General features: G+C 39.4%; 1 protein-coding gene and 1 long non-coding RNA gene across 7 annotated transcripts in view; one reads left to right on the forward strand and one right to left on the reverse strand.

The window, feature by feature from the left end:
* Positions 1 to 9,568, reverse strand: part of ARAP2 (ArfGAP with RhoGAP domain, ankyrin repeat and PH domain 2) — a 197,782-nt gene extending 188,214 nt beyond the window's left edge. For 5 of the 6 annotated variants that reach the window (XR_011567142.1, XM_070791264.1, XM_070791262.1 and 2 more), the window contains exon 1: positions 3,940 to 9,568. The gene's annotated coding sequence lies outside the window, so the exon portion shown is untranslated. The remainder of the gene's footprint in view (positions 1 to 3,939) is intronic. The other variant, XM_070791263.1, reaches the window with a different exon arrangement.
* Positions 9,544 to 15,496, forward strand: LOC139183613 (uncharacterized). Its single transcript, XR_011567143.1, has 2 exons — positions 9,544 to 9,658; positions 14,482 to 15,496. It is a non-coding gene; the product is annotated as an uncharacterized lncRNA (long non-coding RNA).
* The last annotated feature ends 3,386 nt before the right edge of the window (positions 15,497 to 18,882 follow it).

Genomic DNA, 18,882 nt, shown 5'->3' on the forward strand with positions numbered 1-18,882 from the left:
CCATAAAACTCACACACTTATGGCTAATTAAGCTATGACAAAGAAGGCAAGAATATACAATACAGGAAAGACAGTCTCTTGTTTAATAAGTGAGTGCTGGGAAAACTGGACAGCCTCACGAAAATCAATGAAATTGGAGCATTTTGTCACACCATATACAAAAATAAACTCAAAGTAGATTAAAGACCTCAATGTAAGACTGGCAACTATATAACTCTTGAAAAGAACACAGGCAGAACACTCTGTGACATAAATCATAGCAGTATTTTTTTGGAGGATCTGTCTCCTAAGGCAAAGGAATCAAAAGCAAATATAAACAAATGGACTTCATCAAACTTAAGCTTTTGCACAGCAAAAGAAATCATACACAAAATGAAAACACAACCTACCAAATGGGATAAAATATTTGCAAATGATATGACCAATATGATTATAGCTCATACATTCAATAGTAAACTCAATATCAAAAACACAAATAACTCAGTTAATGGTTATAGCTCATACATTCAATATTAAACTCAGTATCAAAAAAACAAATAACTCAGTTAAAAAGTGGACAGAAGACTTAAATATTTCACCAAAGATGACATATAGATGGCCAACAGAAACATAAAAAGATGCTCAATATTGCTAATCAGAGAAATGCAAATCAAAACCACAATGGGATATCACCTCACACCTGTCAGGATGACTACTATCAAAAAGAACCCAAATTACTAACATTAGTAAAGATGTGTTAGAAAGGGAACTCTCATACACTGTTGGTGGGAATGTAAATTGGTATAACCACTGTGGAAAAACAGAACAGAGGCTTCTCAGAAACAAAGAACACAGAACTACCATAGAATTCAGCAATTCTACTCCTGGATATATATCCAAAAAACAAAACACCAATTTGAAAATATACATGCACCCCAATGTTCATAGCACCATTATTTATAATAGTCAAATACAGAAGCAATCTTAGTGTCCATCAATAGATGGACAAAGAAAATGTGATATATGTACACATGGAATACAAAGGAATGTTGCTCAGCTATACAAAAAAGAATGAAATTCTGTCATTTCCAACAATATGGAGGCACCTAGACGTTATTAAGCTTAGTGAAAGAAGTCAGACAAAGACAAATACTCTTTGTTATCTTATATTCAGAATCTAAAAAATGAATGCGACAGAGACAGATTCACAGATACAGAGAGCAGACTAGTGCTTACCAGTGAGGGGAGGGGAGTAGGAAGTGGCAAGATAGGGATAGGCGATTAAGAAATATACACTATCATGTGCTGGTGGTTTACTCGCTAAGATCTTCCCAACCCAGAGATGGAAGCCTGGTCTTCTGAATTGTAGGCAGTCTACTGCACAACAAGGCAGATTCTTTACTGACTGAGCCACCAAGGACATGTATAAAATAAATGAGCAATGCGGATATATTGAATAGCATATCCATTAGTTTGCAATAACCTTAAATGGAGTATAACTCATAAAAATTGTAAACTGAAACTAATATAATATTGTAAATCAAGTATATTTCAATTAAAAAAAAATCGTAGGTTGGGACAGCCACCCGCCTCCAAATGTCTCGAGTAAGAAAAACCACCACAGTAAACCACTTCCCACTACCCATCCCCCCACCCACTACCAGTGTAACTTTGTCATATTCCCCAGTTAAACAAGGAAAGAAAATAACTGAAAAACCTGGGTCACTTCATTAAACCATAAAGTCATTAAATATTCAGTGCTGACAACTTTTGGAATCACTTCTGCCTGATTTTAATATCTTTGGGGAGGGAAAAAGTAGCAATAGTATAACTAAATTCACTCAACTTTAATCTACTTCTTTAAAAAAAAAAAGCATACCATTTTAAAATCATAAACATAACCTTACAGTATTTAGAAACCTGCCAATGTGTTGAAATAATAGACTTAAAAATCCTAGGATCACAAGACAGAAAACAGCCTTAAAAATGTAAACTCAGTAAGTTAGGCTGCCACATGAATACAGAGACTCTTCAGTGTCATCAATACAAGTCTTACAGATTCTAAAAACAATGGAAGTTTATTGTATTCCAAAACAGTCATCCCCAATTGAATGCGAATCAGAAATGTGTGAGAAATTACTTTTATTGGTCACAGTGACTGAGGGGTACCAGTAAATAGGAGAGTTGACTGACTTAGGACATCCTAGTGGTAAAGAATCTGCCTGCTAATGCAGGAGACAGAATAAGATGTGGCTTTGATTCCTGGATTGTGAAGATTCCCTGAAGGAAGACATGGCAACCCACTCCAGTATGCTTGCCTGGACAATCCCATGGACAGAGCAGCCTGGCAGGCTACAGTCCATGGGGTCACAAAGAGTCCCACAGGACTGAAATGACTTAGCACGCATAATGATACCCAAGGTAGAAACCTCAGGCACAATTTTTACTCCTCCAAATCTCCAGAGCTAATCAGCTATCCCCAAAGGATACCTGGCACTATAGATGATGAAAGGAAGCGTCCCTGATTTCAAGTTATTTATGTGGAGAAACAGCTAATCTCTTACAAACTTCGGAGGGTCCATATAAATAACACACTGAACTAGTGAGTTCAGGCTACAGGTCTTACCAGAATTCTACTTTTGCTTCAGTACAGAATACAGTCACGAGGAGGAGGTATCACTGTATTTCACATCAAACAGACTTATTGTTTAATACTAAGATGTTAACTTCACATAGTCATAAAGACAAATCGTTCCACTCTGCTCCCCACAACCATGCAGAAGAGGAAGTGGTTTTAAGAAAGCACGCTTGCTGTCATTACTCTATCCCATCGTATAGGGCAAATTACAAAAGGTCAGAGATCAAGAATTCTATTGTTCTAGTCTAAGTCCTTACATCCTTGGTGTCAAATTGGTTGGTCATTCAATATGCCTCTCCCCTACCATTGGTCACCTACCTTATCCTGTGATAACACTGCCCCATTTAACCCCTTACAGAAAGCCCAGTTCCCTCAACTCTGAACTCTTTCCTCCACTGCCCCAGGTTCTCTACATTGAGCCCTCTTTCCCCTTCATCAAAACACATCCATCCTCTTTCATTCTCCCTCAGACTTCTATTGCTAATGTTATCAGCCAATATCTGTGGAGTGATTACAAACCAACTTTATAGGATCTCATTTAACAGCAGGAAAACAGTGGATAAGTTTCAGAATTCCAAGAGTCAGACTCTACAAACTGTGCTGTTAACTGTGATGCCTCCTAATACCTATGCGATCGATTTAACAGTAGGAAGGGATCAAGGACTTCCTATTTTCCCTCTCATTTGACTGTTCTACTATACATAGCATTTAGAGTCTCTAGGGAAATGCTGCTGAACTATACCATCCCTTGCGAACTCAAGTTATATAAGCCTTTGCAGCTGTGAGCATATGCGTCCATGTAAGTAAGTAAATACGGAAGCCTAAAGTCATTTACTTTTAATTGTTTGAGATACTCAGGCCACAGTACACAAAGCACAGTGCTCTAGAGTCAGACTGCCTGAACTCCAACCCAGCCTTTCCCACTTGTTGTCTTTGTCCCTGAAGATAGTTAACTTCCCTGAAGCTCAGTTTCCCTGTCTATAAAATGAAGATAAAATATCTGCTAGGATTTCTGCTAGAATTAAACAAGTCAAATACATAAGGCATATAGAAAAGCACCTGACATGAATTATAAGTGTACAAAAAATGCTGGCTAATTCACCCATGGTATATAATATTGTAGTTGGTCATATTCATACTGCATTATTGCACTTGGTGTGATCGGTATTCTCCTGCCTGCTTCATAAAATTACATTCCTTTCAATTAGCACCACCCATTATTCTTCTAATAAACCTACAAAACACCTCACACAGCAGTAAACAGTTTCATTAATTTAGTAAACTATAGGTGTCGTTATAGTAGTGAGAATGAAGATTTTTACCTGAAGACTTTAGACTTGGGAAACAGCACAGTGATGTCCAGTGATCGTACTCTGCTGTGTAATACCTGCATGAACTTGGGAAAGTTCCTTTATTTTTCTGAGACACACTGTGGTCATCTGTAAGCAGCGACGATAAATGAGAACCTCACGAGACTCTTTTGAGGATGAAATGAGTAAATATGCATAAAGATCTTAGTTCCTGGCAAGCAATAAGCACTTAATTAGTGGCTGCTGGATGGAGAGTAACAGAGGTTTGAGCTGAAAATAGTCAGGCTCCAGGCAAAAGCCTTCCACAGCTTGGATCAAGGAGAAAAGACTGTTCTAAGTCATGCTTTGATTATTTTATTTTCTGTGCAATCTGAAAGACACAACTCTTTCAAAATTAAGAATATACATTTCACAGCCAGTGAAGGCCAGTAGTGACCATTCCTTTACTTTGTATGACTTTTTTATTAGCCTAAGTAGTACCTGGGTTTAGGTGTTTTCTATAACATCCCAATAAGTTATGTGGCTTGAAACACTCCTTAGCTTCAGTAAGTCCCTTTTCTTTCAAACTGTCTATCCAGATTTTAAGTTAATTGGCTGATGTTTGAGACTTAAAGTTAAGTCTCAAACATTAAAAATTAATGTTTTTTTTAAACTTAAAATTAAGTCTCTTAAACATTAAAAATGTTTAATTTTTAATTCAGAGATCTTTAAAGCGGGGCCACAGTTCTTAGGCAAGCATTTCCCCAAGTTCCTACAAGAGCAGGAGTGGGGGTAAAGTCATTAACAAACCAAAGCCCACACCACAGTGGAGGACACCTACCTGAGTGCCCCTGAAACCTGCTCATTCCAGCTCCCTCCTACCCACATCTGTATCTTGGCAGCTGAAAGGACACTCAGACCCTTCAGGATTCTTGATATAAGCACGAGTACATACATATTCTTCAGGATTCTGTTCTATTTCATGCTACATTGAACATACCTTTAATGTTTAATTGGCTGAGATAAAAACTTGCATGATATACTTCAATAAAAAGATTTTAAAATGTACACTTATGATACATGCACTTTTATATATCAATTTTTTTAATTGGATACAAATGTATCAGATGTATTCTCCACTATTTCTCTGAATTTGAGTCACATTTTTTGACTAACAACCAGATGTTTCAAAATAGCCTACTGTGAATGGTTTCCTCTCTTAGCATTTATAAATAGCACCCTGACCTCTTTTCCAACTGAATTTGAGGGCTTGTTCCTATTGGCTCCGTAATTATCTAAGTCTCTTTTTTCTTAGGTAAGAGGATATCTCACCAAGTGTCTCTCAACTGATTGACTCATTTATTAACATTTATTCATTAAATAAATATTTAAGGATCGCTAACTACTCTCTCCAAGATAACATAACAGGGAGAAACATTTGCAGTTCAAGATAGCACCTATCATCACACTTGAGAACCGTGCTACTGTGTGCATATATACATATATATTCTAATCCTGAAAGACGATGTTGTTAAAGTGCTACACTCAGTATGCCAGCAAATTTGGAAAGCTCAGCAGTGGCCACAGGACTGGAAAAGGTCAATTTCCATTCCAATGACAAAGAATGTTCAAATTACTGTACAATTGCACTCATTTCTTAAGAAAGCAAGATTATGCTCAAAATCCTTCAAGTTAGGCTTCAGGAGTACGTGAACTGAAAACTTCCAGATGTACCAGCAGGATTTATAAAAGGTAGAGGAACCAAAGATCATATTGCCAACGCACCCTGGATCACAGAAAAAGCAAAGGATTTTTTTTTTTTTTAATCTATTTCTGCTTCATTGACCACATTAAAGACTTTAACTGTATAGATCACAGCAAACTTTGGAAAATTCCTTCAAGAGATGGGAATACCAGACCACCTTACCTATCTCCTGAGAAACCTATATGCGGGTCAAGCAGCAATAGTCAGAACGAGACATGGAACAATGGACTGGTTCAAAATTGGGAAATCAGAACGTCAAGGCTGTATATTGTCACCCTGCTTATTTAACTTCTATGCAGAGTATATCATGTGAAATGCCAGGTTGGATGATTCACAAGCTGGAATCAAGATTGCCAGGAGAAATACCAACAACCTCAGATATGCAGATGATATCACTTTAATGGCAGAAAATGAAAAGGAACTAAAAAGCCCTAGATGAGGGTAAAAGCGGAAAGTGAAAAAGATGGCTGAAAACTCAGTATTCATAAAAAGAAGATCATGGCATCCAGTCCCATCACTTCATGGCAAATAGATGGGGAAAAAGTGGAAGCAGTGACAGATTTCATTTTCTTGGGCTCCAAAATTCTTGTGGATGGTGACTGCAACCATGAAATTAAAAAACACTTGCTCCTTGGAAGAAAAGTTACAACAAGCCTAAGAAGTGTAAAAAAGCAAAGACATCATTTTGCCAACGAAGGTCTATGTGGACAAAGGTATGGTTTTTCCAGTAGTCATGTATGGATATGAGTTGCACCATAAAGAAGACTGAGCATCAAAATTGATGCTCAAATTGAGCATTTGAAATTGATGCTTTCAAATTGTGGAGTTGGAGAAGACTCTTAAAGGACTCTTCCGAGTCCCTTGGACTGCAAGGAAATCAACCCTGAATATTCACTGGAAGGACTGGTGCTGAAGCTCCAATACTTTGGCCACCTGATGCAAAGAGCCATTAGAAAAGAACCTGATGCTTGGAAAGACTGAGGCCAAGAAGAGAAAGGGACGACAGAGGATGAGATGGTTGGATGGCATCAATAACTCATTATACACGAGTTTGAGCAAACTCAGTGAGATAGTGAAGGACAGGGAACACTGGAGTGCTACCGTTCATGGGGTCACAGAGTCAGATACGACTTAGTGACTGAACAATGATATATATATATTGTACTAAAAAGAAAGTGAAAATGAAATGTCTTCTCTCCAGGAGTTTCAAATCTAAAGGAGTGTATTAAACATGGCTGTAACATGGTTACATGTTATATGTATATGTATATGTATGCATATATATGCATATATAATGCATGTCAAGGGAAAATGACACGAATATGGACTGCTACTGCTGCTAAGTCGCTTCAGTCGTGTCCGACTCTTGTGCGACCCCATAGACAGCAGTCCACCAGGCTCCCCTGTCCCTGGGATTCTCTAGGCAAGAACACTGGAGTGGGTTGCCATTTCCTTCTCCAATGCATGAAAGTGAAAAGTGAAAGTCAAGTCGCTCAGTCATGTCTGACCCTCAGCGACCCCATGGACCGCAGCCTTCCAGGCTCCTCCGTCCATGGGATTTTCCAGGCAAGAGTACTGGAGTCGGTTGCCATTGCCTTCTCCAATGCATATGGACAGTTCTTTATAAGTCAGTAAGAGCCAGTAAAAGAGGAACAACAAAATTGGAAGACTCAAATGTACCCGATAAAAACACTTCAAGAGTAATGATGAGAAAACTTAAGTCTTATGAGCTTGACTTTCACATGGTTCATATTTTAAGTATTGTTTTATGTATAATGTATAATTACATAGAGAAGTAGCACCATCATCTTTCAAGAATTCCAAGGAACTCTAAAAACTTCAAACTGACACCATAAATATAATTGAAATATGCAGCAATTCAGAACTCTGAGGATGGAATGATCAGTGAAGGAGCTACAGAGGGGAATTTCAAGATGTATGGGAACGTAGCATGTGGAGACAGCAGTCATTGCCACAAAGTGGGGCAATGAGGGAGATGTCTTTAGGCAATCAAACAGATGAGAAGACATCTCATAGCCTCCAGTCTCTCGTCAATCACATTTGATCAAAGCTAAGAAATATTTCCAACATTAATAAAATGTTCTTTACCTAATATTTTCCAGAATATTCCCCAAATTCCTCAGTTTAGAAAATACAAACATTGGATTCAATAAATGATTCAACAAACAAATAAGAAAAAAAAAAACTTGCTAAAACATTAAAATAATTTCTTCTTAAAAGCAACGGCTGTCATTCATAAGTAACATTTTTATAGCACCTTTCACTGAACTTTCTCAAAGTTGCTAAGAGGTAGGACAGAAAGAAACAAAGCAAAACCAGAAAATTTCCCAAATATCATGATGTTTATAATACAGAGTTCTAAGCCGGTTTTTAAAACTTCACAGTCTTATGGTGATAGTTTAAGACTTTCTTCCAAGAAAACTGCAATTCATTATAATCTCATTCCTATGCTGCTGCTGCGAAGTCGATTCAGTCCTGTCCGACTCTTTGCCACCATATGGACCCTAGGCTGACAGGCTCCTCTGTCCAAGGGATTTCCCAGGCAAGAATATTGGAATGGGTTGTTATGCCCTCCTCCAGGGGATCTTCCTGACCCAGGGATCAAACCCAGGTCTCCTTAATTGCAGGCAGATTCTTTATGGTCTAAGCCATCAGGGAAGCCTCTTAGTCCTCTACTTAATCACAATAACTAAGTAGCTGAATTGAAAAGTACTCTATCTAGAAGGCTCAAACTGCAATGATATGAGATGGTCAAGAAATTTGTTTTTAGCAGCAGACACTGATAATACAGAAAACAAACTACTGATCACCAGTGTGCAGAAGGAAGAGGGAAGGGGCAATGTGGGGGTAGGTGGGGGGAAAAAGAGGCTACTATTGGATTAAATGAAATCATATGTGAGAAACTTTTGAAAAAAGAAGCACTATAGAATTCAAATAGACTTTCATTAAAAATTTTAATATTCAAGAGACATAGGAAAAATGAAAAAAAATACATATTTGTTTTTAAATGTACCAGTTTCTCCTCTCATGGACTATCCATATAAAATCTGACTTATGGAAGAAGGAAAAAAATGCACACACATGCCCACAAATAAGTTTTAACAAGTCATTTGACTTCCCCTCTAGGTATATTTTCATTTAAACAAATCTTTGAGTACTGACAAATCAAGTCGATAGAGAACACTCTTGGTGTTAAGACCCACCTTAAGTGTGTATTTGTTAAACAGCTGTCTGAAAAGTAGCCAGGGAGATATTTCCACTTTAGACTCTAGCCTAGTTCCATGACCCATTTTACTTTTTCTTTCTTTTTAAAACACTGTTAAACAGTGGAAGGTCATGAGAATTTTCCCCTCAGTATTTCTCTTGTAAGTGTATGGAAGTCACAAGTATAAGTTTAGAAGTATTTCTCTTTTCTCCTTAAAAAAGTTACCTTCCTTTGTAAAATAGTCATAACTTCATCTTCCAATTACTTACGGGCAATGTTCCCATAAACTCATGCGGGCAAAGAGTGCTTAAGTGCGGGAGAAATCAATACTAAGCTTGTAAGTACAACACTATTATTGGTAATCACAATGACATCCGATTATGTGTACTTTTAAAAATAGCTTATTTTTCGGTACTTTTTTTTTTTAAACCAAAAGGATATATTCCACTAAGCAGACTACTTCAAGGACACCCTTGCCAAAAAAAAAAAAAGTTGCCATCATCATACAAACTTGCAACAGCCTACAATGTCATTATTCCAAACAAACTAGCTTCTAATTTGCCTCTAATCATCAAAGGTTATAGTTCACAATATATTTTCACAAAGACTTCCCCCCAATCAAAATTACTCCAGATCGCCGCAAGGAGGTGAGGCGAACAAGTTTAAGAAAAGAAGCAAGGATGAACTTACCTCGTTTAGTAAGACGGGCACCCATTCTCCCAGGAGACCTGTCTCCAAACGTCAACGAGAAAATCAATCTGGTAAACTCCCTGTCGACAGTTTTCGAGTATGAAGTTAGGTTCAGGCAGGTGGAGGCCAAATGATTGTAATTAAAGTTAATTAACAGGCCTGCGGTCTCAAAGTGTAGAACAAGTAGGGTGCGGGGGAGCACAGGGATCCGAGCGAACTCATTATCTCTACCGAGTAATTAACTGCTGCCTGAAACTCACTGAAGGGCAGCTCCTTTTCGAGGAAGGGGTCTAGCCGTCTATCCGGCTCTTCCCACTCCTGAGTCAAATCCCATTACTAAGTAGAGTTTTTGTATCACTTACCAGCTTCTGGTTTCCTTTTAGACGCCCACATGCGGGAGCTAAATCCAAGCGGTAGAAACCGGAGCTGAACACTTGGCGCTCTGGATATGTACCCAAAGAGGTGCCGGAAAGCCGCGGCTCAGATGAGATGGTCCTCACGCCCGACCCCGGCCCCGCCGCCCAGCCCACCGCAGTCCCCTGGACTCGCTTTGCGCGCGGGCAGCGGAGCTGGGGAGCCGAGGCGGGCGGGGGAGCCCGGTCGCCGGCTTCTTTCCCGGCCCGGCTCGACCAGTCCTCACCCTCCTGTCCCAGGCGCGGGGCCTCCTGCTTCCCTCCCCGCCGGCTGCCCGCACGGCGTCTGCAGCCAGGAGGCGGCCGCGCGGGCGGCGCTGTCACTGGGGCCAGCACGCCGCGGCCGCCGCACCTGGAGGCGGGGAGCGCGAGCCCGCGCGCAGCTCCGGAAGCGCCGCGCCCGCCGCCCGCGCCCTGCCCAGGTGCTCCGGCGCCGCGCCTTGGCCGCTTCCTCCAGGCCCGCGGGGGCGGGGAGAGCCGCCAGGCGTGGGGGCAGCGAGGCTCAGCGGCCGGGGCAGCCAAGCCGGCCGCCCTGGTTCCGCAACATAGTTGGGTGTCTGACTCAGTCCGCCCCGACTTGGCCGCGCCTGGCACCGTCGCCACCTGGCGCACCTCGGCCCCAAGGCTCCCGGGGCGGCGGGGTTGGTGAAGCCGCGAGGACGCGTCCCGCAGCCCAAAGCGGCGAGGGCATAGCCCTCCCCGGAGAGATGCCGGTGACCCTACCCCGGCTCAGGCCGGCCATTTGGTTGGTCATTGCTCACGGATGGGTGGGTTGTCAAGTGGGCGGAATCTCAGCACCACTGATTATTAGTATTACTCTACTAAGTAGTTTCCAGGTTGCCTCAGCGTTTCCCAAACTTAACGACTCATCTAGGGCGCTAGTTTTCCCAGGCTGCTTCTGCGGAAAGTTGCACTCAATGGGCCCGGGAATCTGTTTACCAAGCTCAGTGCTGATTAGGCTCGACCCATTATATCGGATTCTCTGTGAGGGAAGGACGAATATTCTCACTTTCTAGTTGAGTTTGTGGGGGAGAGCAACTTGCCCAAGCAGTCATAACTTTAAGGGTGCAGGGGATTTTCAATTTAGATCTGAACTAATACAGCCTCCTCACAGATGTTTTATATTTCTCCTTCTTGTCTTTCTGTCCCCCTTCTGGTCTCCACCCCTCCGAGGGGAGGGAGAACCCTGCTCTAGTCCTTTTGGCCTCTGAGATCGTTAGATCCCGGAAAGACATTTTCCCTTGGACTTGGACCTTGACACTCTGCTCTTGGAAGTAACAATAAAGCAGCGAGAGGAATGGGAATTCAAACAGAAAAACCCTTGTGCGCCCCGGAATATCGATACTTAAATGTCCGTAAAATCTTATCGCTTGCCAGTGACTTCAAGGCAAGCTCCTTATTTTTATATTTTAGTTAATATCTTTGTACAGACTGTACCTGAAATTCTCTCCCTTAAAAGATGAAATGTCCTTACTTTGTCCTGTTCGTGTTGGTGAAAGTAAAACAATTAGAGGAAGTGCTGAGCTTATTATGAAAATGAAATAATTGGTGAAGTCTGGAGCGTGGGAGGCTTCCCAGGAGCCCGGGTTCTCGGGAGGCTTCATCTTCAGCGAAAAATCTGCCCATCAAAAAGCACCCTCCTGCCCTGGGAGACTCTGAGGCAGCTGAGGCAAGCATGCTCCAGAGACAGCAAATCTTCAGTTTCTTTTGAACTAAATACTTTAAAGAAAGACCTATTTTCACGAGGAAAGTTCACTCGACATTTTCCAAATCTCAAGAATTGTCTTTTTTTTTTTTTTTTGGATTTCTGTAGAATTTTATTTTTGTGGCTCTTTTTGACTTCCTGTTAAGTCCATACTCTGTGGGCTTTATTTTCCCTCTCCCTCATAGTTCTCACATACTTGTCATTTATTTTTATCTTTGTAAGCCATCTTAAATCCTTTTCTGAGCAAGGTGGGTTATAAATAAACAAAAAATCTTACATCAGTTATGGTATGTCTCAATAAGGCAAGCACTGTTACTGGAACAGAGTCCTCAAATTATTTCTCTCGGTAGATTTTATAAAATAAGACTTTGTGCCTTTTTGTAACAATATCTTACTTCCTCAATTATCATTCAGTCATTTATTGTTTAAAATTTTTATTTTAAACAATATAAGATAGTTTTATTTTCAATAAACAAAATTGAAACTACAGTGATTAGCAAACACAGTGAGACCCCCAGATTTTCAGTCTTCTCTGAGAAGAAATAAAAGCTGTAAGGCACACTGATGAGTCAATAATAGCTCTGGGAAGTGAAAGAAAAGCAGGACTCCCTTACTGAAAGTATGCATTGGTGATAAGGTGTATGCTGATTTTAAGAACCTTAATATATGAAGGAAGATAAAAGATGGCTGAAGGAATATGGCAAAATCTTTTGTTAACTGTTCACTAATCATACCAGGTTCTGGCCGAACACCTAGCATATATGTTGTGTTTGTACAACTCCCATGAGTTGGAACTCTTTTTCCAATTTTACAAACAAAGGATTGAGACTTAGATTAAGTAGTAAATAACGGATAAATCAGACACTTCTAGACTCTATTCATAGCCTATGTGTAATGTATTGATATGTAGCAGCCCTCATAGTTAGGCATTCAGGGAGAAAAGTATGGAAGAAAAGTAACTTTATAAAAATTGAAGTATGAAAAATCTGTTGACTGTCAAGGCCATTCTACTATATCAGTCAGTTCAGTTCAGTCGCTCAGTCCTGTCCGACTCTTTGCAACCCCATGAATCGCAGCACACCAGGCCTCCCTGTCCATCACCAACTCCCGGAGTTCACTCAGACTCACGTCCATCGAGTCAGTGATGCCATCCAGCCATCTCATCCTCTGTCATCCCCTTCTCCTTATAGTACCAGTTAATTTCCATCTGTTTATTTATTCCAAATATGTATTTGGAATATATCTTTTTATCTCTGTATTTATTCCAAAATGACCCATTCCAACTTATTTCCTCCATTTTCAGAGGGAGAGCAGGCATAGCTCTGCCCTTGCCAGCTTTTGTGTCTCTGCTCCACCCATCTTTCCTACCCAGAATGCATTCTGCTTCTGAAGGAGGCAGTTGGAGAGAGTGGAAACCATCCTCCTCTCCTCCGCCTTTTCCTTTTCTTTACATCATCAAGGCTAACACCCATAGAGCATTTCTGTGCCAGTTGCTATTCCCAGCACTTTACTTGCAAAAGCTCATTTAATTATCCCAACAACTCTTTGAAGATATAGTGTTATTATCCCCACTATAAGAAAGGAAACTTAAGAAAAAGATGTCGAGTGATTTACACCAATTATGCCATAAGGCACAGAGAATTCCAGCCCAGTCTTCTCCAGGAACCATTCTCTGCACTGAATTGCCTGTTTCGGAAAGCACGCAGTGCTGAAATTGCAAAGGTCTGTGCTCAAAATGAAGCCTGGTCAGTGTAGGTTGTGGCATTTTGAGCAAATTCAACTTATCTGAGTCTCAATTCAACCATTTGTAAACCCTGATTACATATCTATGGCACCGAGAAAATAGTCATCTCTCAATAAAATTAATTCTATCCTTTCTCCAATTATTCTTCAAGACTAGCTTCAAATACCACATCCCTCTAAAGCCTTTCCAAATCTGATACCCAGAATTATTTACAGAATTTAATCCCTCCATTTTTCTATAAAGGAAAATCTAGTGTTTTGCAAAACATAAAATTTTAGGAATGTATATAAAAATAGACATGTCTACTTATAATAAAAAATTAATCATTTTAGATAAATTATCCATGAAAATAAAATTATATAGTATATATACTGCCTTTTCCACTCATATTTTATGAAATAATCTTATTCAAATTTTAACTTGCAACTTTGATGTCAGTGACTTCATCACTAGAACCTCACTTTGAATCACAGGTGTTTTGTTTTCAGAGAATATTATTTTCACTTCTATCTAAATATTTGAAGGTACCTAACTTTCTGAAACCTTTTATGATCCTGTCATTGGGAATTTCATTGCAAACCAAAAGTTCCTATTTGCTTTATATTAAGAAGTTGTTTTTTCTCATTCATCCGAAATATGTATGGTAATGACCTCTACCAGTTTTTTTGAGTGGTTTTAAAAGGATCCTTGCAGTAACATAGTACACTTAAAACTGTGAGGTCACACCCCCAAAATAAGTCCTTAATTTGTTTTAAATATCTTCACCTCCTTTTAACCAAGTTTATTGGATGGCCCTTGTGTATATCCTAAACTAGGGTTGATTGAGGATATTTTAGGCTACACTCCCCATCCCCCACTCCTGCAGTTCTGTAGTTTGCCGTTCAGATTAACGAACAATAATTGCAAGCAGGTGGAGATCCTGTGATACACAGGTTCTATGCACCAGGCATTGTTACGCGTTATGAACTCAATTCTCTTATCGGGTATGGGATAGATACTATCATTATCTCTCTCTCTTTTTTTTCTTTTTAGCCAGTGAAGAAACCAAGACACAGAAAAATTATTCCATCTAAGAGCCCACAAATAGTAAATAAGGAAGAAAGTATTTGAACTCAACTAAAGATGCTTACTCCTTGGAAGGAAAGTTATGACCAACCTAGATAGCATATTCAAAAGCAGAGACATTACTTTGCCAACAAAGGTTCGTCTAGTCAAGGCTATGGTTTTTCCTCTGGTCATGTATGGATGAGAGAGTTGGACTGTGAAGAAGGCTGAGCGCCGAAAAATTGATGCTTTTGAACTGTGGTGTTGGAGAAGACTCTTGAGAGTCCCATGGATTGCAAGGAGATCCAACCAGTCCATTCTGAAGGAGATCAGTCCTGGGTGTTCTTTGGAAGGAATGATGCTAAAGCTGAAACTCCAATACTTTGGCCACCTCATGCAAAGAGTTGACTCATTGGAAAAGACTCTGATGCTGGGAGGGATTGGGGGCAGGAGGAGAAGGGGATGACAGAGGATGAGATGATTGGATGGCATCACCAACTGGATGGACGTGAGTCTGAGTGAACTCCGGGAGTTGGTGATGGACAGGGAGGCCTGGCGTGCTGCGATTCATGGGGTCACAAAGAGTCAGACACAACTGAGCGACTGAACTGACTGAACTGAATGTGGATTCAAAACTTATGCCTTAAGCATTCTGCTAGGATGCCTCAAAGAAAACTTACCTTAAGGACCTTTATTTCTGATGCCTAACTTTGGGGAGAAAATGGTATACCATATATTCAGACATATACAATACTTTCTCTTGGGTTTTCCCATTGTCCTTTCTCTTAACTGCTATTGGAGAGCCTATATCAGTAGGGTTTGCCTTATGGATGTTGAGAAGTTTTTCTTATTACTATTTGTATTCCTGAAGTACCATAACCTCTTTATTCTTGTCAGTCTGCCTTGCATTATACATACTTAGAATCTTGTTATTTGAATTCTCTGAAGTACTTACCATAAAGCTTTAGATAAATGTTTGTTTTATTAAACTGAAAAGAGTATATATTCATTAGGTTGACTTTTTTCAGTACTTTGTTACAAGTTTTAAGAGTTGCTTTGAAAGTTCTTTTTAACTCTTTCTCACCACAAGGGAATAACTTGAGTGGATATCTACTGTAAGGTAGACAAAAGAGCAGTGCAAAATATTCAATCAATTCAATTATTGATTAAAAGTTGATGGTATTGCAGAAATAATTTATTTTAAAATATAAGTTTTTCAGAAACCATGAATAATATCAAGAAAAAAGTAAACATAAATTTTCATATAAAAGTAATATTTCAGAAACTCATTTAGGCTCTAGGAATTAGTGTATTAGTTGCTCAGCTCTGTCCAACTCTTTGTGACCCCATGAAATGCAGCCCGCCAGGTTTCTCTTTCCATAAAATTCTCCAGGCAAGCATACTGCAGAATATTGCCATTTCCTACTCCAAAGGATCTTACCAACCCAGGATTTGAACCCAGGTCTCCTGCATTGTGGGAAGATTCTATACTATCTGTGTCACTATTAGAACAGAGGCTAAATGAGTTTCTGAAATATTACTTTTATATGAAAATTTCATTTTGTATTTCATTGATGTGCTCAGTCATATCCAACTCTTTGTGACCCCATGAACTGTAACCCACCAGGCTCCTCTGTCTGTGGAATTTTCCTGGCAAGAATTCTGGAGTGGATTTCCATTTCCTAGTCCAGGGGAATCTCCCTGGCCCAGGGATTGAACCTGCATCTCTTGCTGTCTCCTGCATTGGTAAGCAGATTCTTTACCATTGTGCCACCTGGGAAGCCCATTTCATTGATACAGATACATATATTTTAACACTTTACTACTTTTGAAATGTAAATTCACCTTAAAATGAATTGCTGTTGTCTCACAACAGTCATAGTATAGTTGTCATTACCTACATGTTCATGAACCTGATCATAGATGCTTATTTTGTCCTCACTTCATTGAAGTTACTTGCATTGACAGTGCTACACATGTTGAGTTTAACTGTTATGAAATGTCATCAAAGAGATATTAGCTTTCTTTGTGAAGAGGCAAAGAAATGGGAGTATGAGATTTGATAAAATCTATGTTTAAATAATTCTCAAAGAGCATTTTCATATACATATTTATATACATATATATGCATATATATACATAATATAAATTCTAAATGAACAGTGTTATATCATAGTTTAATAGTGAGATTTTTTTCTTGTGGTATAGAAAATAATCACATATCCAAAAGTAGATTACATTTTAGAGTTGCAGATATCCAGTAGTTTCTACCACCGCTAACATAAACATCTAATTTTACTTTTATATGGAAAATAGTTCCTTAAGAAAAATCAGTGTTAAGAGAAGTCCAGAAATCCTAACTATGACTCAGTGGATTTTCACAGGAAATACATCAACTGAGAGTAAAATCATTGCTTTCACTTTGTTGTGTCAATTTTCCTCATTTCTGAAATTGTTTATTGAACACTTCACAAAGTTTATTTCTTCATGCTATAGCTTGAAAATACTGTATAGTTTCATTTTGCCCCTTTGTGCTAAAAATGCTTCCCTTATAATAAATAACTAGCCTTGAGAGTTCTTCTGACATAAGAAAAAAAAAGTGGGGAGGGATTTGCAAAATAGGTAGGTAGAAATACACAAGCAACAGCTAAAAATAGATCTCTTATAAAGCAAATCAACTGTTACAAAACCAATTTGAAAAGCACAGACTAACAATCATGTAAAGGGCAAATTTAAAACAAGAAAAGGATTGATGAGACCTCATATCACAATTGGAGAAATCAATGGCACCCCACTCCAGTACTCTTGCCTGGAAAATCCCATGGGAGGAGGAGCCTGGTGGGCTACAGGCCATGGGGTAGCTAAGAGTCGGACATGACTGAGCACAACTTCACTTTCACTTTTCACTTTCATGCATTGGAGAAGGAAATGGCAACCCACTCCAGTGTTCTTGCCTGGAGAATCCCAGGGATGGGGGAGCCTGGTGGGCTGCCATCTACGGGGTTGCACAGAGTCGGACACGACTGAAGCGACTTAGCAGCAGCAGCATACCACAATTAACAATCACAAAAGCAGAGGACACAAACTTGCTGCACATGGAAAACATGAAGTCCATTAGCTTTCAAAGTACATAGAATTTAACAGTATTTAGTTGCTCAAATTTAGAAGAGTTTACATTAAAATATGAATTTTTAGCTTCTCTTGGAAAATCAGTGTGTCTGATAATGCTGAACTCACATTCCCACAGAGCAAGTGTGAACAGATTGGAAAACTGGCTGCCATTTTTGGACAGGAATACACTCCCTAATTTGCTGTAGTTTCTCCTCACCCTACTTCTCCTTGGTTGTAACTTAGAAGCTGTGGAAATTGCAACTATGGGATATTGCCTGAAATCATGACCAGTGAATGACACGTTATTTGAGTGAGCCTCGAAGAACACTTACGGATTTCTGAAGTAGAAATCTTATAAATATAGAACCCAGCTCAAAAGTCAATACCCAACACATAAGAATGTTTTACCAGCAGAAGCAGCAACCAGTGTTATCATTGTAATAGCTGGCATCTGTTGAGTTCTTAAAATAAGTCAAATATCATATTAAACACTTTGCAGCTATTATTCATTGAACTAAATTTTGTATTGGGTTGGCCAATAAAATATGATGAGTCACAGAGATGGAAAGATAAAGTAGATTTATGTCACTATCTTTCTGAAGTTTACAACATGATAACAGGGGAAGATATTACCCAAAGAATCAAACAAATATATATACAATACAGTATGAACCTGGGTTTAGTCCCTGGGGTAGGAAGATACCCTGCAGAGGGGAACAGCTACCTACTCCAGGATTCTGGCCTGGAGAATTCCATGGACAGAGGAGCCTGTCTGGCTACAGTCCATTGGGTAGCAAAGAGTCGGACATGACTGAGCAACTTTCACTTTCACTTTCATGGTATAGTATACTACATGTATATACATATACATGTATACAGATATTACATATACTACTAGTATATCAATGCATATATATACTGTATTTATATATTTACATGTATATACTATTTGTACATGTATGATTTTACTTAAACCATATGAATTTACTGATATTTGTCTATATTTAACCTCAGAATTAACCTGGTCATTGCATATGGCTCATATTAATACATTTTAGTTGAGAATACACGAAATGCTGTCCCCCTATTCCCAATCTTTCCTTCTTATTTAGAGAGTTTCTAACCCTCCTAGTTCCCTCTCCCCACCACAGACACACTCTACTCTATGACCTGTAGTAACTTACCTATGTAGTGTTTTGGGAAGGGGAAAATGGCCATATGAGCCCTGCTCTTTCATTCCCTCTTTCTCACAGGGAGCCAAGTGACAAAAAGAGTGTG

This window comes from Bos indicus, chromosome 6 (genome assembly GCF_029378745.1).
Source record: "Bos indicus isolate NIAB-ARS_2022 breed Sahiwal x Tharparkar chromosome 6, NIAB-ARS_B.indTharparkar_mat_pri_1.0, whole genome shotgun sequence".
NCBI lineage: Eukaryota > Metazoa > Chordata > Mammalia > Artiodactyla > Bovidae > Bos > Bos indicus.